We start from the raw sequence: 13,506 nt of genomic DNA, 5'->3' as shown, positions 1-13,506 counted from the left end.
ATCTATTTATTGAGTGTTCTTTCAAGTATAATCACAGCATACATTTTCCTTTGTTTATATAGGTACATTTTCAACTCACTGGAGTAAGAATTGTATGATTACTCAACAAGAATATCCTTGTTTGGTGAAGGCAGAAAAACATGGCATTGAAACCAGAATTTCTTCGTTAGACTTCCAGGATTATCCTAATTAGGTGAACAAGAAGAACCAAGTTGGCAGAACTTGTAAATCTTAGTTAAGTCAACAACAGTTGCAAAAGTTGAGAAAACTCAAAAATCTCTTGCATCATGTTGCCTTGAAATTTTAAGTTTTCTCAACTTTTTCTTTTTTACAGTGTAGGAATGTTGTGAATATTGTTATACTCAGTCAACAAATCTAATGTAGGAATCTGCTCGGTGTGGTAAATTGATAAATTGCACATTGGTTGCATATTCTTGTGATATGCAATAAATAGCAGGAGATTGTACTTCACATACTGCTTTTCCTTTGAATATTACTAATAACTGATAACTCATTTTGCTTCTCACACTTGATAATGTTAATGTTTGAGTGCTCACAACAAAACTTTTGACATTAAAAGTTTTGATTGTATATATCATGGACAGAAGTTTGCCTTTAAAAATAATCTATTATTGTCACAACAACTCGTGGATACGTTTATGTTTATGCTCTGCCCGAATCAACTGGTTGTCATGTCTGTGGCAATCTAAACATGTGTTGCCAACAAGTAAGTTATAGATTGTCATCTGGTGCACAAACTATGCAACATCAACACTAATAACATGGTTAAACGGTGTTTCTTCATCATTTCTTTACCAACTACTAATACTAAATACTATAATAATACTACTGATTGCTTTGGCTTGTTTCCCTCCCCTCAGCCACAACCGGTCACGGCAGATGAGTCTGGTTCTGCCAGAGCTTTCTTCCTGTTATAAGGGAGTTCTTCCTTCTCACTATTGCCAAGCTTTTGCTAACAGTGGGTGGTCTGAATGTTAGGGTTTTCTCTGTATTTTTGTAGGGTCTTAACCTTAAAATTAAAAGCCCATTGAGGCAACTGTTGTAGTGATTTGGAGCTATATAAAATAATTAAATACATTTTAATTGAATTGAAGTGAACTGAAATTCTCTTTTCATCTTTGGTTGCTTTGGTTGTCTTAATCATGCATATCATGAAAGTTCAAAGCTATCTCTTTTAAATTCTGTTACCTTCAGATCACGGGGCTATGATCTCATTAACTTGACTTATCAAATTGATAGTTTTGCCGAGGGTGTCTGTCAGTGCTCCCAGTGTGCAGAAAGACTTAAGTGCGATTGACAGTATGAGAAGCAACTGATCAACACGTCCAGAAATTGCACAGGCAAACAAAAATTAGTGACCTTAGTTGTTCTGTTGTATCTTTTGTTGGGAAAATCCATTCTGGACAAGAAAAGCGAGGAAACTGTTGCCCAGGGATAAAATTAAATAAGCTTTAATTTTACTGCTCAGCTAAATATAACAATAGGTTCACAAAAATCATTCCCTGATATAAACACTGGCCCCATTTTCTGAGTCATGAGCAAGTCACAAGCACTCACAGATTCCTCTTTAGCTCATGTCCTCCAGAGAGTCCCAGCTGGGGTCTTAAGTGCTCTTCCATTACTGTGATAACTCAGGTGAACATCTTAAAATAGACCCAGCAAGCACCACAAGGCAGTCAACAATGATCTAAACTCCAAGAGCCCATTTTGCCCAGAATTCAGTGTGATCATTCATCATTACCTGAGCACAATAAACTGTTGTGTGGCATGCAGTGCATAAAGAACACTACCAGTTCTGCAAGCAAAGACTATCAGTCCCTTGGAATTCAAGCAAGCTGCAAGATGTTTGGCATTGTGATCATGCACTATGGGAGTAAAGAGGTCAAGAAGAACCTGTGGAGTCGCTCAAAAAAAAAAACAAAACAACCAACTTTGCACTTGGATGGTTGATGAAAATAGAAAAACAGCTGGGGGGCTTGAGCAATGAAAGCCACAGTGACTGTCTGTAGTTCCATCAAGGACACCATCTTTATCAGATAAATAAATAAATAATCTCACCTTTTCTCACAACAGATATTTTAATGTGTCAGAACACACAGCCAGCACAAGGATTAGTTAAAAGATTAACAAGGAATCTATTCTATTTAAATACATTACTGTGCAAAAGTCTTCAGAAACCCCTCAGTTCTCAATATTTTGCATTCAAGCAGCCAGTCGTTGTAATTTTTTAATGAACCCTTACCCAATAGTTCTCTTTAGGACTTTCACAGTTTTTCTTTGGGAATTGGCTGCTTTGTTGCTCATTTTCAGTCCAGTCTGCACTTGGCTCATGCAAAAAAAGGCATCTCACAGTATGGTGTGCAATTTCTCCCTAAAAATGTGAGCAAACTGGACAAATGTCAGACAATAGTCATGCCCTGAGAAGAAGAGGGTAAGGTATGCCAAATTAAAAAGGACTGGAGTAAAAAGCAATGGGAACAGGTCTAAAGAAGTGGTAAATCCAAATGTGAAATTCTTGGTCAAACTGTCTTCAATATGTACGAAGTAAGTCAGGAGAGAAGGACAAAACATCTGTATATACAGTTGCATTTCACCCAGCTGTGCTGGAGACCTTGTCAAAACTGACTGAAGTAGTATTTTCATATTGACATTGACTTTCAAGCTTGTTTGAATTGTACAAACTCAGTTTTTTAATCTCATATGATGCACTTTTGTGTATGTTTGTGTATTTCATTAAATGATGGGTGGCTCAAGACTTTTGCACAGTACTGTACCATACTCCACCCAGGCAAATACTGTGTCAACATATCTTGCTTGCTCTTATCTCAGTCCTCACTGTGTTCATCCTGTACATACAATCAACATGATGACTTGACTCAGTAGATTTTTCATCTTGATGTAGGTTTTTAGCAGATGCACTGTAGAACATTTGTGTCTCTTACAGGGAAACGAGTTTGTCTTCTAGTTTCCCCTTTACTGTTACTCCATCTAAAGTTTCTGTTCTAACAGAAAAGCTGTTGTCACTTGCTTCAGAGAGTATTTGTAATTTGGACAGAAAACTAGTGCCTTGCAGTCTGTTCTGTGTTTTGTGGCATGTTTGTTAGTGTTTGCTCCTGCACTTACAAAAGCGCACAGAGGTGTTACTTGGCACTGAAATACATGAAATCACACCACGGAACATCTCAAACTGTTCGACCGTCGACCAAACTTCCTTCCAAAAATCCAAGAAACCACCATTCATGATTATTGTTTGCTTTAGGGATTAATCTGGCATTAAGACCACCTCAACTACAGACCTGGCAAATAGTCTACCCAAGCCTAATATCAGCCTGGAGCATTCAATTCTGGGCTAAAACTGGGCCAAATAGGTACAGTGTCTGCCCAGCTTTAGTCATGAGGTACAGTGAGCCAGCATGCACCATACTTGCACTCTGAAAATGAATCAGCTAAATTTAATTATATCTAATTTTCTGAAGTCTTTTTTAAAAATCGATAGTTGGCAAGAAACTCAGGAAAAGAGCCTGTTCTAAATGCTAGAAGTTGAATGGTAACAGGTGTGAAACGGTGTGAAAATTAAGTGTTTACCGGGGGCAGAAAATGGCATGCAAAAGTGAGCATCTGGCAACAAATGACTGGGACAATGATGCAAGAGATGAAAAACTAGTTGTAGTCAGTATGTGTTGTTTTGAGGTAATTTTTGGTAATGAATGAATATAATCTTCTTTTCCTTAGTAGGAACACAAAGAGTCCCAATTGTTAAACCCCTGGCCACAGCTTAATGCATTTCTGATCTTGTCACTGAAAAAGTAATTTTAAAAAAACAATTTGTCCTCAGAAAAAAACATTAGCAGTAGGGATGGGTACCGGTGTCCGGTGCCATGATGGCACCGGTTCTGACATAAACGGTAGGAACCAGACCGAAAAGCAGCGCACATTTCGGTGCTTTATTTCGGTGCTTTTTTTTCCTGAGCTGTGATACACTTTAGATTCTAGCCAATCATTTTACATTTCCGAGGATAGTAGGCGGGTCCAGGTACGTACTTTCTTTTAGAGCAGAGCTACAGATTAAAAATGCCCAAGGCGAAGCGGTCAAAAGTCTGGCTGTACTTCACAGCAAAATATGCAAACTCAGCAGCCTGCAACAAGTGCTTTAAGCTGATACTGTGATACTGTCAAAGGAAGTAACACCTCAAATCCGATGAAACACCTGGCGACGCATAGAGTTTTTTTAAAAGCCGAGAAATGCGCCGTATTTGATAGCTTGCTGCGAGACCTCACACCGAGCGCATCTACTGCGGGTGTGGTGCCTGTTATCGGAACCGGAGTTAGCAACATGAACCCGAAAAGGAGAGTCCTGGCCCCTAGCCCTGCCAGTGTAGCAGAAATGATGAGGATGATGGCAGCAGCAGCTGTTCTTCTCTGCGTGAGTAGCTTAATGTTGTTCGTGTGTAATTTACGTTGAGTAGGCTAACCACGTTATTACATTAATGCAGTAAGGTGAACTAGCAAACACCGTCGTAGTTACATGCGGCTGTCTTCTTGTTTGATGGCAGCTACTCCCTTCACCCTGGCCAAAAAGGCTAAAATGACCAAAGAAAAAGTGGAAAACAGTTAAACATGAGAGGTTTTTGGACAAAGTTTGTGTTTTTTTCCATTGTTTAAGCACTGCTTCCAGCCAAGAGTGATACCATATATGCCCTATAGCTGCAGAAAAGGCTAACATTGTTATCTTTTTACAAAAAAACAGCTAAACATGAGAGGTTTTTGGACCAATTTTGTGTTTTCCATTCTTTAAGCACCGGTTTGAGCACCGTTTAAGCACCGGCACCGTTTCAAAAGTACCGGTTTGGCACCGGTATCGGATAAAACCTAAACGATACCCATCCCTAATTAGCAGTGTATAAATATTTCAAAGTTAGTTCATAACACAACAATAAAAGTCAAAGCTAATTAGCTTCAACTGTTCCAATTAATTTTAGATTTAATTTTTCTTTGCATTACTTAACACCCCTGATTTTAGAACATACATCATAAAAGGTGTTAGGATTCCTATCATTAACCTATTTGGATCCATATTAATTAAATATATGTGTTGCTAGAAGCACAAAGATGTAATACGATGTGTACAGCATCTTCTTACCTGATAATGCAAACCAGCAGCAGCTCTGTTGTGTGTTCCATATCGCCTGCTATGACTGATACAGACACAGAAAGTGCCTGTAGACAACATCAACAGCCTGCATATAAGTATCCTGCTCCATGTGGCATATGGGAAAGGATGGCAGGAATGAGATTAAGGAATGAGAGGAGGAAGAGAGAGGTGAGAGGTGGACAGGGAGTGTTAGAGGTGGATGAAGGGAGGGCAGGAGAAGTTGCAGGAGGATGGTGGGCTGACAGCACAGGCTGTACTGCTGCTGCCGTTGCTGTAAGAGGCTCACATCACAGTTCTGCCATCTTCCCCACGTCTCCTCCTATCTATCTGGCCGTCTTCGTGCTTGTCGCTTCTCATCAGTTATAGAGAGCGAACAACAAGAAGAGAGGCGGCGAGAATGGAGAGAGAGACCTGCTGGGTTTTGTTAAGGAAAAATAACAAAGAGTCTGGCTTGGATGGCAGGGTCAGCGTACTGAAATAAGGGTCCACCATTTAGATGGATCAAAGTGGATAAGGTACCCTAATTTTATGGGGAGCAAATAAGACTGGCTTTGTCCTTGTAGGTTATGGTGTTAATAAAGACATAGCAGGAGAAAACAATCAAATACACCCTTAAGGGAGGAGCCTTACCTAGAAATACACTCGTTTCATTTGGCAGCATGCACTTTTGCACAGTACTGCAACTTCGTGCAAACTTTTGTTAGCTATTTGAAGTCGCACTGCCCGTTATCTGCCAATTACATTAATTCATATTTAAAAAGGAATTGTGAGTCTGCAATGCCTGCAATGATGAGCTTTAAGATTGCTGTAGAGAAAAAAATATCTACAGTCAGAGGATGTTCAAACTGTTTTTAGAAAAGTATACTACATTAATGAGGAATTGTTGCATTATGAAATAAATTCTTAACAGGATAAGTAGTAATCTGTGACCTAAAACATTTCAAAAGAAACCCTCCCAGACACACACAAAGAGCCTAATCTTCTTATAATTTCAGCTTGAGTGTTTGCGGACGCTGATGAGTCTCATGCTCATTTGCAGAAACCTAATTTCATAGTAGTCAGCATTTATCTTTGATTTTTTTTAAATATTTAAATCACTACTGTACATCTGTGTGTATATTTGTGACCTCATCATGCACTGCTGCAGTTTTCTTATACAGGCAAAGAAACACCGACATACAAATGTACTCAAAACTGACTTTAGTATTTCCCCTACAGTAGGCGTCTCCAGAACCACATTTTGCTTTGATGAGACATGGGCAGACATGCAGACAAACTCACAAGTGTGTTCATCACATCATAAATATGGATATTGTTGACACTACTGCTAAATATGCCACACAACCCATTGCTTTTCTTCAGTATTGTCATAATTTTGTTATTTAACCCTTTAAGACCTACCATAGAACCAAGGCCGCCAGAGCTTATATTATATTTTTACATGTTGTGGAGCCATTTTTGGGAGCATTTCAAGTTGCTATACATCAATACAACCATTACAGCCAAAATTTTAATAATATATATGCATTAAGTGCATAGTAATTACATAAACTACAAAAAAGTGCAATAAACTATAAAAAAATTGAAAATCGTTTTTGTTTTTTTAAAATATATTTCTAGTTAGAGAAATTTAAGAGGCTTATCCCTCAAAACTGTAAATACAAAAAAGTTGCACAAAATAGAGTTTTATTTTTGAAATACACCAATTTTTATACACTGCAGGAAAAACAAAAATAAATATTATAATGCAAATTTGCAAAAAAGCAGCATATGCATCAAAATAAACTATTTCCAACAGTGCAATATGAGTCCTAAGCATCCCAGAAACGACACAGAAAGTCATAAAGTCAAAGATAACTTTTAAAAACACCAGTATAGGCTCATGAGGCCCTGATGGTAAAAAACTACATTTCCGCAAAATGACGTCACTTCCGGTTTCGGGCAGGTCATGGCGGACATGCGATAGTTCGTGCTGATGGACGTAGGAAGTGTTACGAACAGCTGATCGGATCGGCAAAGCGTGTTTCTGGAATATTATGTTTTTGTTGCTGCAAGTGCTTTTTATGCAGTTTTTGCAAAGCTATATGTGGAAGGAAACTGTGACCGAGGACAAGCTGATGGCATAAGATGTAAGTACAACTCCTCCGATTTCATATGCAAAAAAAATTATTGCGCTAGCTCAGGTGGTTGCAGAGCTACCAGGATTTAAAAATAGTTACGCAAAATGGAGCGTGCCCGCTCCGATCGGTTTTAAAGGGTTAAGCACAAGGAGTTGACACTGTTTTGACATATAAGGCCAATGAACAGTGAAGAGCGAGGAAGCAGAAAAAAAAAAATCACGTTTGTTCCCTGATATGAAGTCATGAAATACAAAAAAAATCTGAGTTTACAGATGGATGCTGGGTGTGAATGAACTGGCGGCAGCAGCAGAGAAGGAGCAGTACGTCTGACAGCTTAAATAGACCACCCAATATGAGATGGCAATTACTCGAGGTCAGCTGACATACCAGCTAATCCAGTGCTACTCAAGCTGTCTGCCTGAAACAAGCATCACTTCATAAAGACACGGTAGTGACATAAAGCGGCTTCAAAAGTTTTTTTTTCTTTTATTATCAATGCAGATCAGATTTGAGGAAAATAAAATGCCTCTGCTGCACTGTTGTCACTTTCTATAGCTAAGCGCTTCTTTCTACTCTAAGCTGAGGGAAAGGGCCATTATTAATACGCATGGAGGAAATAGTTCATGTTGTAATTCTTGTTGCGTTAGGTGCCAAAGACATCTTTACATAATGAAGCATGTAGCTGTTGACTGTGGGCTTTCAGTCATTCAGACACCCTGGCTGTAAAGACACTGCTGACAAGCACAGTTCCAGATAAAATTTGTCTTGGCACCATCAACTTTATCTGGATGTTTTGCCCTTCGGATATACTCCATATGAAAACGCCTCAGTTACTGTCAACATCAGTCAGCCCTTCAACACAGAGATTTATCCTACTGACAGACCGTCAAACCCAACAAGGCCAAACCATGAATCCTCTCAGATGATGACAACCAAGGAGTGGAGTATGACAGTTTAATCGGCTGCACTAAAGATGTTGGTGAAGCGCTTTGTCTCCATCTTCAATCCAAGCTCTCACTCTCATATGGTAATTCTCTCTAATATGTCACTCTCTGGTATCTTATATTGACATAGTTAAATTATACATTGCTTCTTCCTCTCTACCAGCAGCATTTGGAAGATGGTGGCATTAATTAATGAAAAAATTATGAATTCATTAATGACAAAACCTGTTCAAAACATGATATGTCCTTAGCATAAATGTGAATGAGCAAGTGAGTTTTTTCTATCATTAATAACATTTCTGAAAAAACTACAACAGAAAATAAGAAAGCTCACAAGTGGGAACAAACACAAGTTACTGACTTAAGAAAGTGAAGGCTCAAACTAAAGATTACTACATGTTAGGGCTGTGCGATATGACCAAAATCTCATATCCCGATATAAGACATCTATCGTCCCGATAACGATATAAATCATAAAAATGTAACATTTTCTGTAAATTCTGTGAATCTCGGGCAGCTCGACTTGCGTGAAGTGTTTCCAGCTGCGCGTCGTGTACCTGGAGTCGAGTGTTTTAACCGATGCATAAAACGATACATTTTTAGACATAAGTTGTAAAGCCCGCCGTTTTCTTTGTGAATATTTATTACACAGAGTGCTATTTTTTAGCACCTGGCGGCTCTTTTTTGCTTCTCATCTGTAAATACTTTGCATCTTTCACGTGATTCTGTTTATTTTGAAAAGTCTCAACAGGATCTTGAGCTTTATTGTGAAAGATTTATGTGGAAAATAAACAAGCGGACACGCGGTGGTTTTACCGTCGTTGTTGCTAACGACAACGCATAAAAACAAGCGCTTGTCTGTCCGTAGTGTGGTTATATAAAATATAAGAAAAAGAGAGAACTTTAAGAAATTAATATAGCCACTACCCGTGACCATCAAAACGATGAAAAAATATTGCCGTAAAGTTTATTTTGCAACACCATGAAACAAACGATAGCGTAAAATGAAACGATAGACGTTTTTATATCGTCATCTGATATATATTGTTATATCGAACAGCCCTACTACATGTAAACTTTTCTCATGCAGCATTTTCTAACTGGCAACAAATCCTGTTTAATTTGAACCAGAACCTGAAGTCACATTCACTTGTTCCACTGAGAACCATGTTTTCAGATAAAAAATATTCCAAGATGTTAACGTAATCAGCCAAGCTGTTATAGCTCCTCATATACACTTATCAAAGTCTTTGAGTACTCTTATAATCAAGAGTTTAGCTTTATTGGGTTTTCCATTTAACTTTGTCATTGCTTTATAGTCACATGTTGATGTGTGCCTCTGTCCCTTTTAGATTCTTTGCCAACTTTAATAGCTCAGTCTTGCTCTTTTTGTTAACAAACTTGAGTATTACTACAAGCTTTCCTTTTTTGCCCTTTCGGGGTAGAGCATGGCAGGTTGCTACATTGTGCAGTTAATTTTAATGTTCTTGCTTTCAAGAAACGTAATGGCTTGCTGTTCCAGGGTTTGTAGCTTCTCTTTCAAAGGGGTTCTTTCCATCTCTATCTCCAATCTTTGCACTTTCGTAAATACGATGTTTGGTGTCCAGGCCACTGATGATTACATCTTCCATTCTTGTATATTGTTCTAAGTCATCAGCTGTTTGCTCAGTAATTATCTTTTCTTTTTCCTTGACAAGGTTCATCAGCTATTTGATTTCATCCACCAGTTCAAGCAGCACACTTTGTTGTTTACTCACTTTTCTAAGCTGGTCTGACATAAAGTTCGCAAATCTCCTCCAGCTTTTCTTAACTGAATTATTAACTTTCTTTGGTGATAATTTCATTTGTTTTCAACTTTTTTTAGTATTCTTTTCCATTTTCTTTAAATTTATGTACATAAACTATTCATGGATATTAAGATACCAACTGTGCATAAGAGGAAAATCATTAGTGAGAGAGTGAGAAAGGGGGATGAAATCACAAGAGAGATACTTTGCCCCATCATCCAGTAACAAGGGACTATGCCAGCTTAACCCATTGATGGTGTATAAGCACCACTGAGGATGTGGTAGCCGCTGGTGATTTTTTGAATAAGGTGACTAAGCTACAAATTACAGTGTCAAGGGAAAAGAACAGTGAAAAGAGAGATTAGATTAGATAAAACTTTATTAATCCCTCGGGTAGGTTCCTCTGGGAAATTTGTTTTTCCAAAAAGCACAGCACCGACAGGAGTTACAGAGTTAAGAATATTATATATATATATATATATATATATATATACACACATATATAAATACAAAGACATATATAGATAAAATATACAAAGGGGATAAATAGAATAAATAGGAATAAAAATAAAAATAAAAATACAAGTGAATTGCACATTTCAAGTATGGAGTCTATTGCACTGCTGATTATTAACAAAAAGTATTGCACAAAAGGTATTGCACAGTGAAGAGAAGAGGCACTACAGCTTAGTTGTTCCCCCCTCCTTTGTCCTCCTGTTTCCCCTCCCTCTCCCCTCCAGAGAGGAGTTAAACAGTTTGATGGCGTGTGGGACAAAGGAGTTTTTAAGTCTGTTGGTTCTTGTCTTTGGGAGAAGCAACCTGTCACTGAACAGACTCCTCTGGTTGTTTATGGCCGTGTGCAGAGGATGCCCAGCATCGTCCATAATGTCCAGCAGTTTCTTTAGTGTCCTCTTCTCTACCACTGTCACCAGAGTGTCCAGCTTCATGCTGACCACAGAGCTAGCCTTCCTGATCAGTTTCTCCAGCCTGGATGAGTCCTTCTTTGCTGTGCTGCTCCCCCAGCACACCACAGCATAGAAAAGTACTCCAGCAACCACCGACAAGAGCAACTAATACGGGTAATAAGCTGTAGTAGTCTAGTAAAACATATTTTCCAATATGTAGAAAAAAAACCTGTTTCCATAAATCTGTTGTAGTGTCTACTAATCCAGATTTTTTTTAGTACCTGAGAGATAGACCAAAGGAAAATTTTCCATTAGAGAATATAAAGTGAATGTACATAAGGCAACCCAGCACAGGCACAATGATTTGTCACTAATTCAACTTGAAGGCTGGTTAATATTATCGCATGATGACTGGCCACATAAATAAAACAGTGACTGAGTGCTCTCATGTGTCCGGGGATTTCTACTTACAGTAGGGCTGCCCTGCTGTCAGGTACATCACCATAACCTTAGAAAGTATTCTCCACATTCCCTTTGAAGACTGTCCAATCTGATTGTGCACTAAAGCTCAGGAGGATGGGATGGGACAGCTGGTCCCTGTGTTAGGAGTCTACAGGCTATATGCCTTCGGTGGCAGTGATTTTAGCACTATGCTTTCTTAACAGACAGACCCAATCCCAATCTCCACCCCAAGCCCAATGCGCTAAACTCTCACAGATAAGTCATTTAAATGCGAGAGGGTGCAAGGGTCTGACAATTAATTGTTTTTTGGCATGTGACTGCTGGGGAGCCCAGCAAAACGCTGTTATTATTATGTCAACATCTTTGGACCCACTGCTGTTTCTATTCAGACCAAATCTGGGAAAGCATGATACAACCATCTACATGCTGCAAAGAGTTTACGCTTGCCTAGATAGCAACAGCTGCATAATGGGGATCACCTTTGATTTCTCAAGACCACTTAACACGATTCACCTGCTGCTATTGAGAGAGAAGCTACGGAAAAACATCAGTAAACAGGTTAACTACACACGGTTTACTGACTAGCTGACACACAGGCTGCAGTATGTGAGACCGGGCAGTGTAATTTGGTGCAGTACAGGAGCTCCACGGGGGACTGTGCTGTCTCCATTCCTGCTCACCTTGCACCCCTCAGAATTTCAATAGTTCTGTGTCATTTGTCCACCAGCCTCAATTTTTCAGATTTTATTTTCAGTGGTGAATTGCTCCTCCACTATGCAATTTTGCACTGCGTTGCAAACATTTAAAAAAAATGTAAAAGCATTTGTAAAGAAAAATACTATAATTATGCAATCTGACTGCTTTGTGTAACATATTTTCTAATTGTTTTTGGCTGAAACAATGCAGGAGCAAAGGTCTGCTGAAAATCAGATCAGATTTGTGTTTCAACAAAACAAACAAAAAATGAAATGAAAAATGAAAACATGCTTTGAATAAAAATGGAAAAAGAGGTTTAGTATAAGGCAAAAATCTTACATTCATTTCTTGCTCATCTGATAAACGAGTGCAGATTATTGAAGATAAAAATAAAGCTAATTAGAAGATGATGAAAATTGCAGAAACACAATGAAGCTTACTATCAGCTTTATCTACACTTTTTCTATCAATTGGTTTTTGTAAAAACGCCATTAGATGTGCTGATAATCAGTTTAACACTACTTCTGAAAAACTGTCACTGAGTGCTTGTAACATAATACAGACTAACATTAGATAACATGTTTGTTTTTTGGTTTTTTTGCATTTTTTCCTGTTTGTATGTTTTTGGTTTTGTCTTTTTTTACAGAACAAAAAATAAATATAACAAGTGCACACTTTACATTAGCTTAAACACTAGCGTCAGTTTCACTGGTGCACGTTTAAATAGACAGATAAAATATACACACTCTCAAAGCATCATACAAGTGCAAGTTAAAGTAGCAATGATAAAACACACACACGCAACTATAGCTGAAATTTGATCATGTTTTAGTAAATGTGAAACTTTTCCTTCATAAGATGGCAGAGAAAGAAAAGAGCTGACTTTTCACCTGTGAGTGCCCTTTTTTCCTTTTTTTTCCCCTCCTTTTTTTGTTACAAGAAGTTGCATTGTTGCTGGGGAAAGCAAAGTTTTGACAGCAAAGGGAAAGAGAGATGCAACAAAAGTTTCTTTCCTGTCAAAGAGGATTTGGTTTAAGTGTGCCATGCTATTTCTAAAATTTCAGCTTTTTCTCTCTATGTATCCAGACAATAATGTAAGCAAGGATATTTTCTACCAGGATTAATGGTATGTATTTAAAATTAGTAGTTATGGGGGAAAGCTATGAGGCTTGTGGACTGTATACATTTTCTCTTTGTGTTTATTCTCTATGAATCCATATACAGACCTGTATGTATAATGAAGTTAACTTGTTAACATAAGTTCATGTATCTAGCATCAACAAGCTTTATATAGTTCATAAGACACAATGATATCATCTATCAAGTTTATATCTATCATGTTTACATTATTTTATATTCATTATTTCTTTTTATGAAAAAAAAAAAAATATTTCTTGATCACCATGAGGTTTATATTTA

General features: G+C 38.0%; 1 protein-coding gene and 1 long non-coding RNA gene across 2 annotated transcripts in view; both read right to left on the bottom strand.

Annotated features, from left to right (window-relative positions):
- The window catches only part of LOC146501934 (exostosin-1), a 331,006-nt gene that overhangs the window by 258,485 nt on the left and 59,015 nt on the right, over positions 1–13,506 (bottom strand). The window lies entirely within an intron of this gene.
- LOC146501935 (uncharacterized) lies at positions 82–13,460 on the bottom strand. The gene is made up of 2 exons (XR_014869299.1): positions 9,991–13,460; positions 82–9,496 (listed from the first exon to the last, which is right to left on the bottom strand). It is a non-coding gene; the product is annotated as an uncharacterized LOC146501935 (long non-coding RNA).

The sequence above is a fragment of the Neolamprologus multifasciatus genome, chromosome 15, assembly GCF_963576455.1.
Source record: "Neolamprologus multifasciatus chromosome 15, fNeoMul1.2, whole genome shotgun sequence".
NCBI lineage: Eukaryota > Metazoa > Chordata > Actinopteri > Cichliformes > Cichlidae > Neolamprologus > Neolamprologus multifasciatus.
Note: the sequence above shows the minus strand (reverse complement) of the source record. Positions and strands in the feature narration are given on the sequence as shown.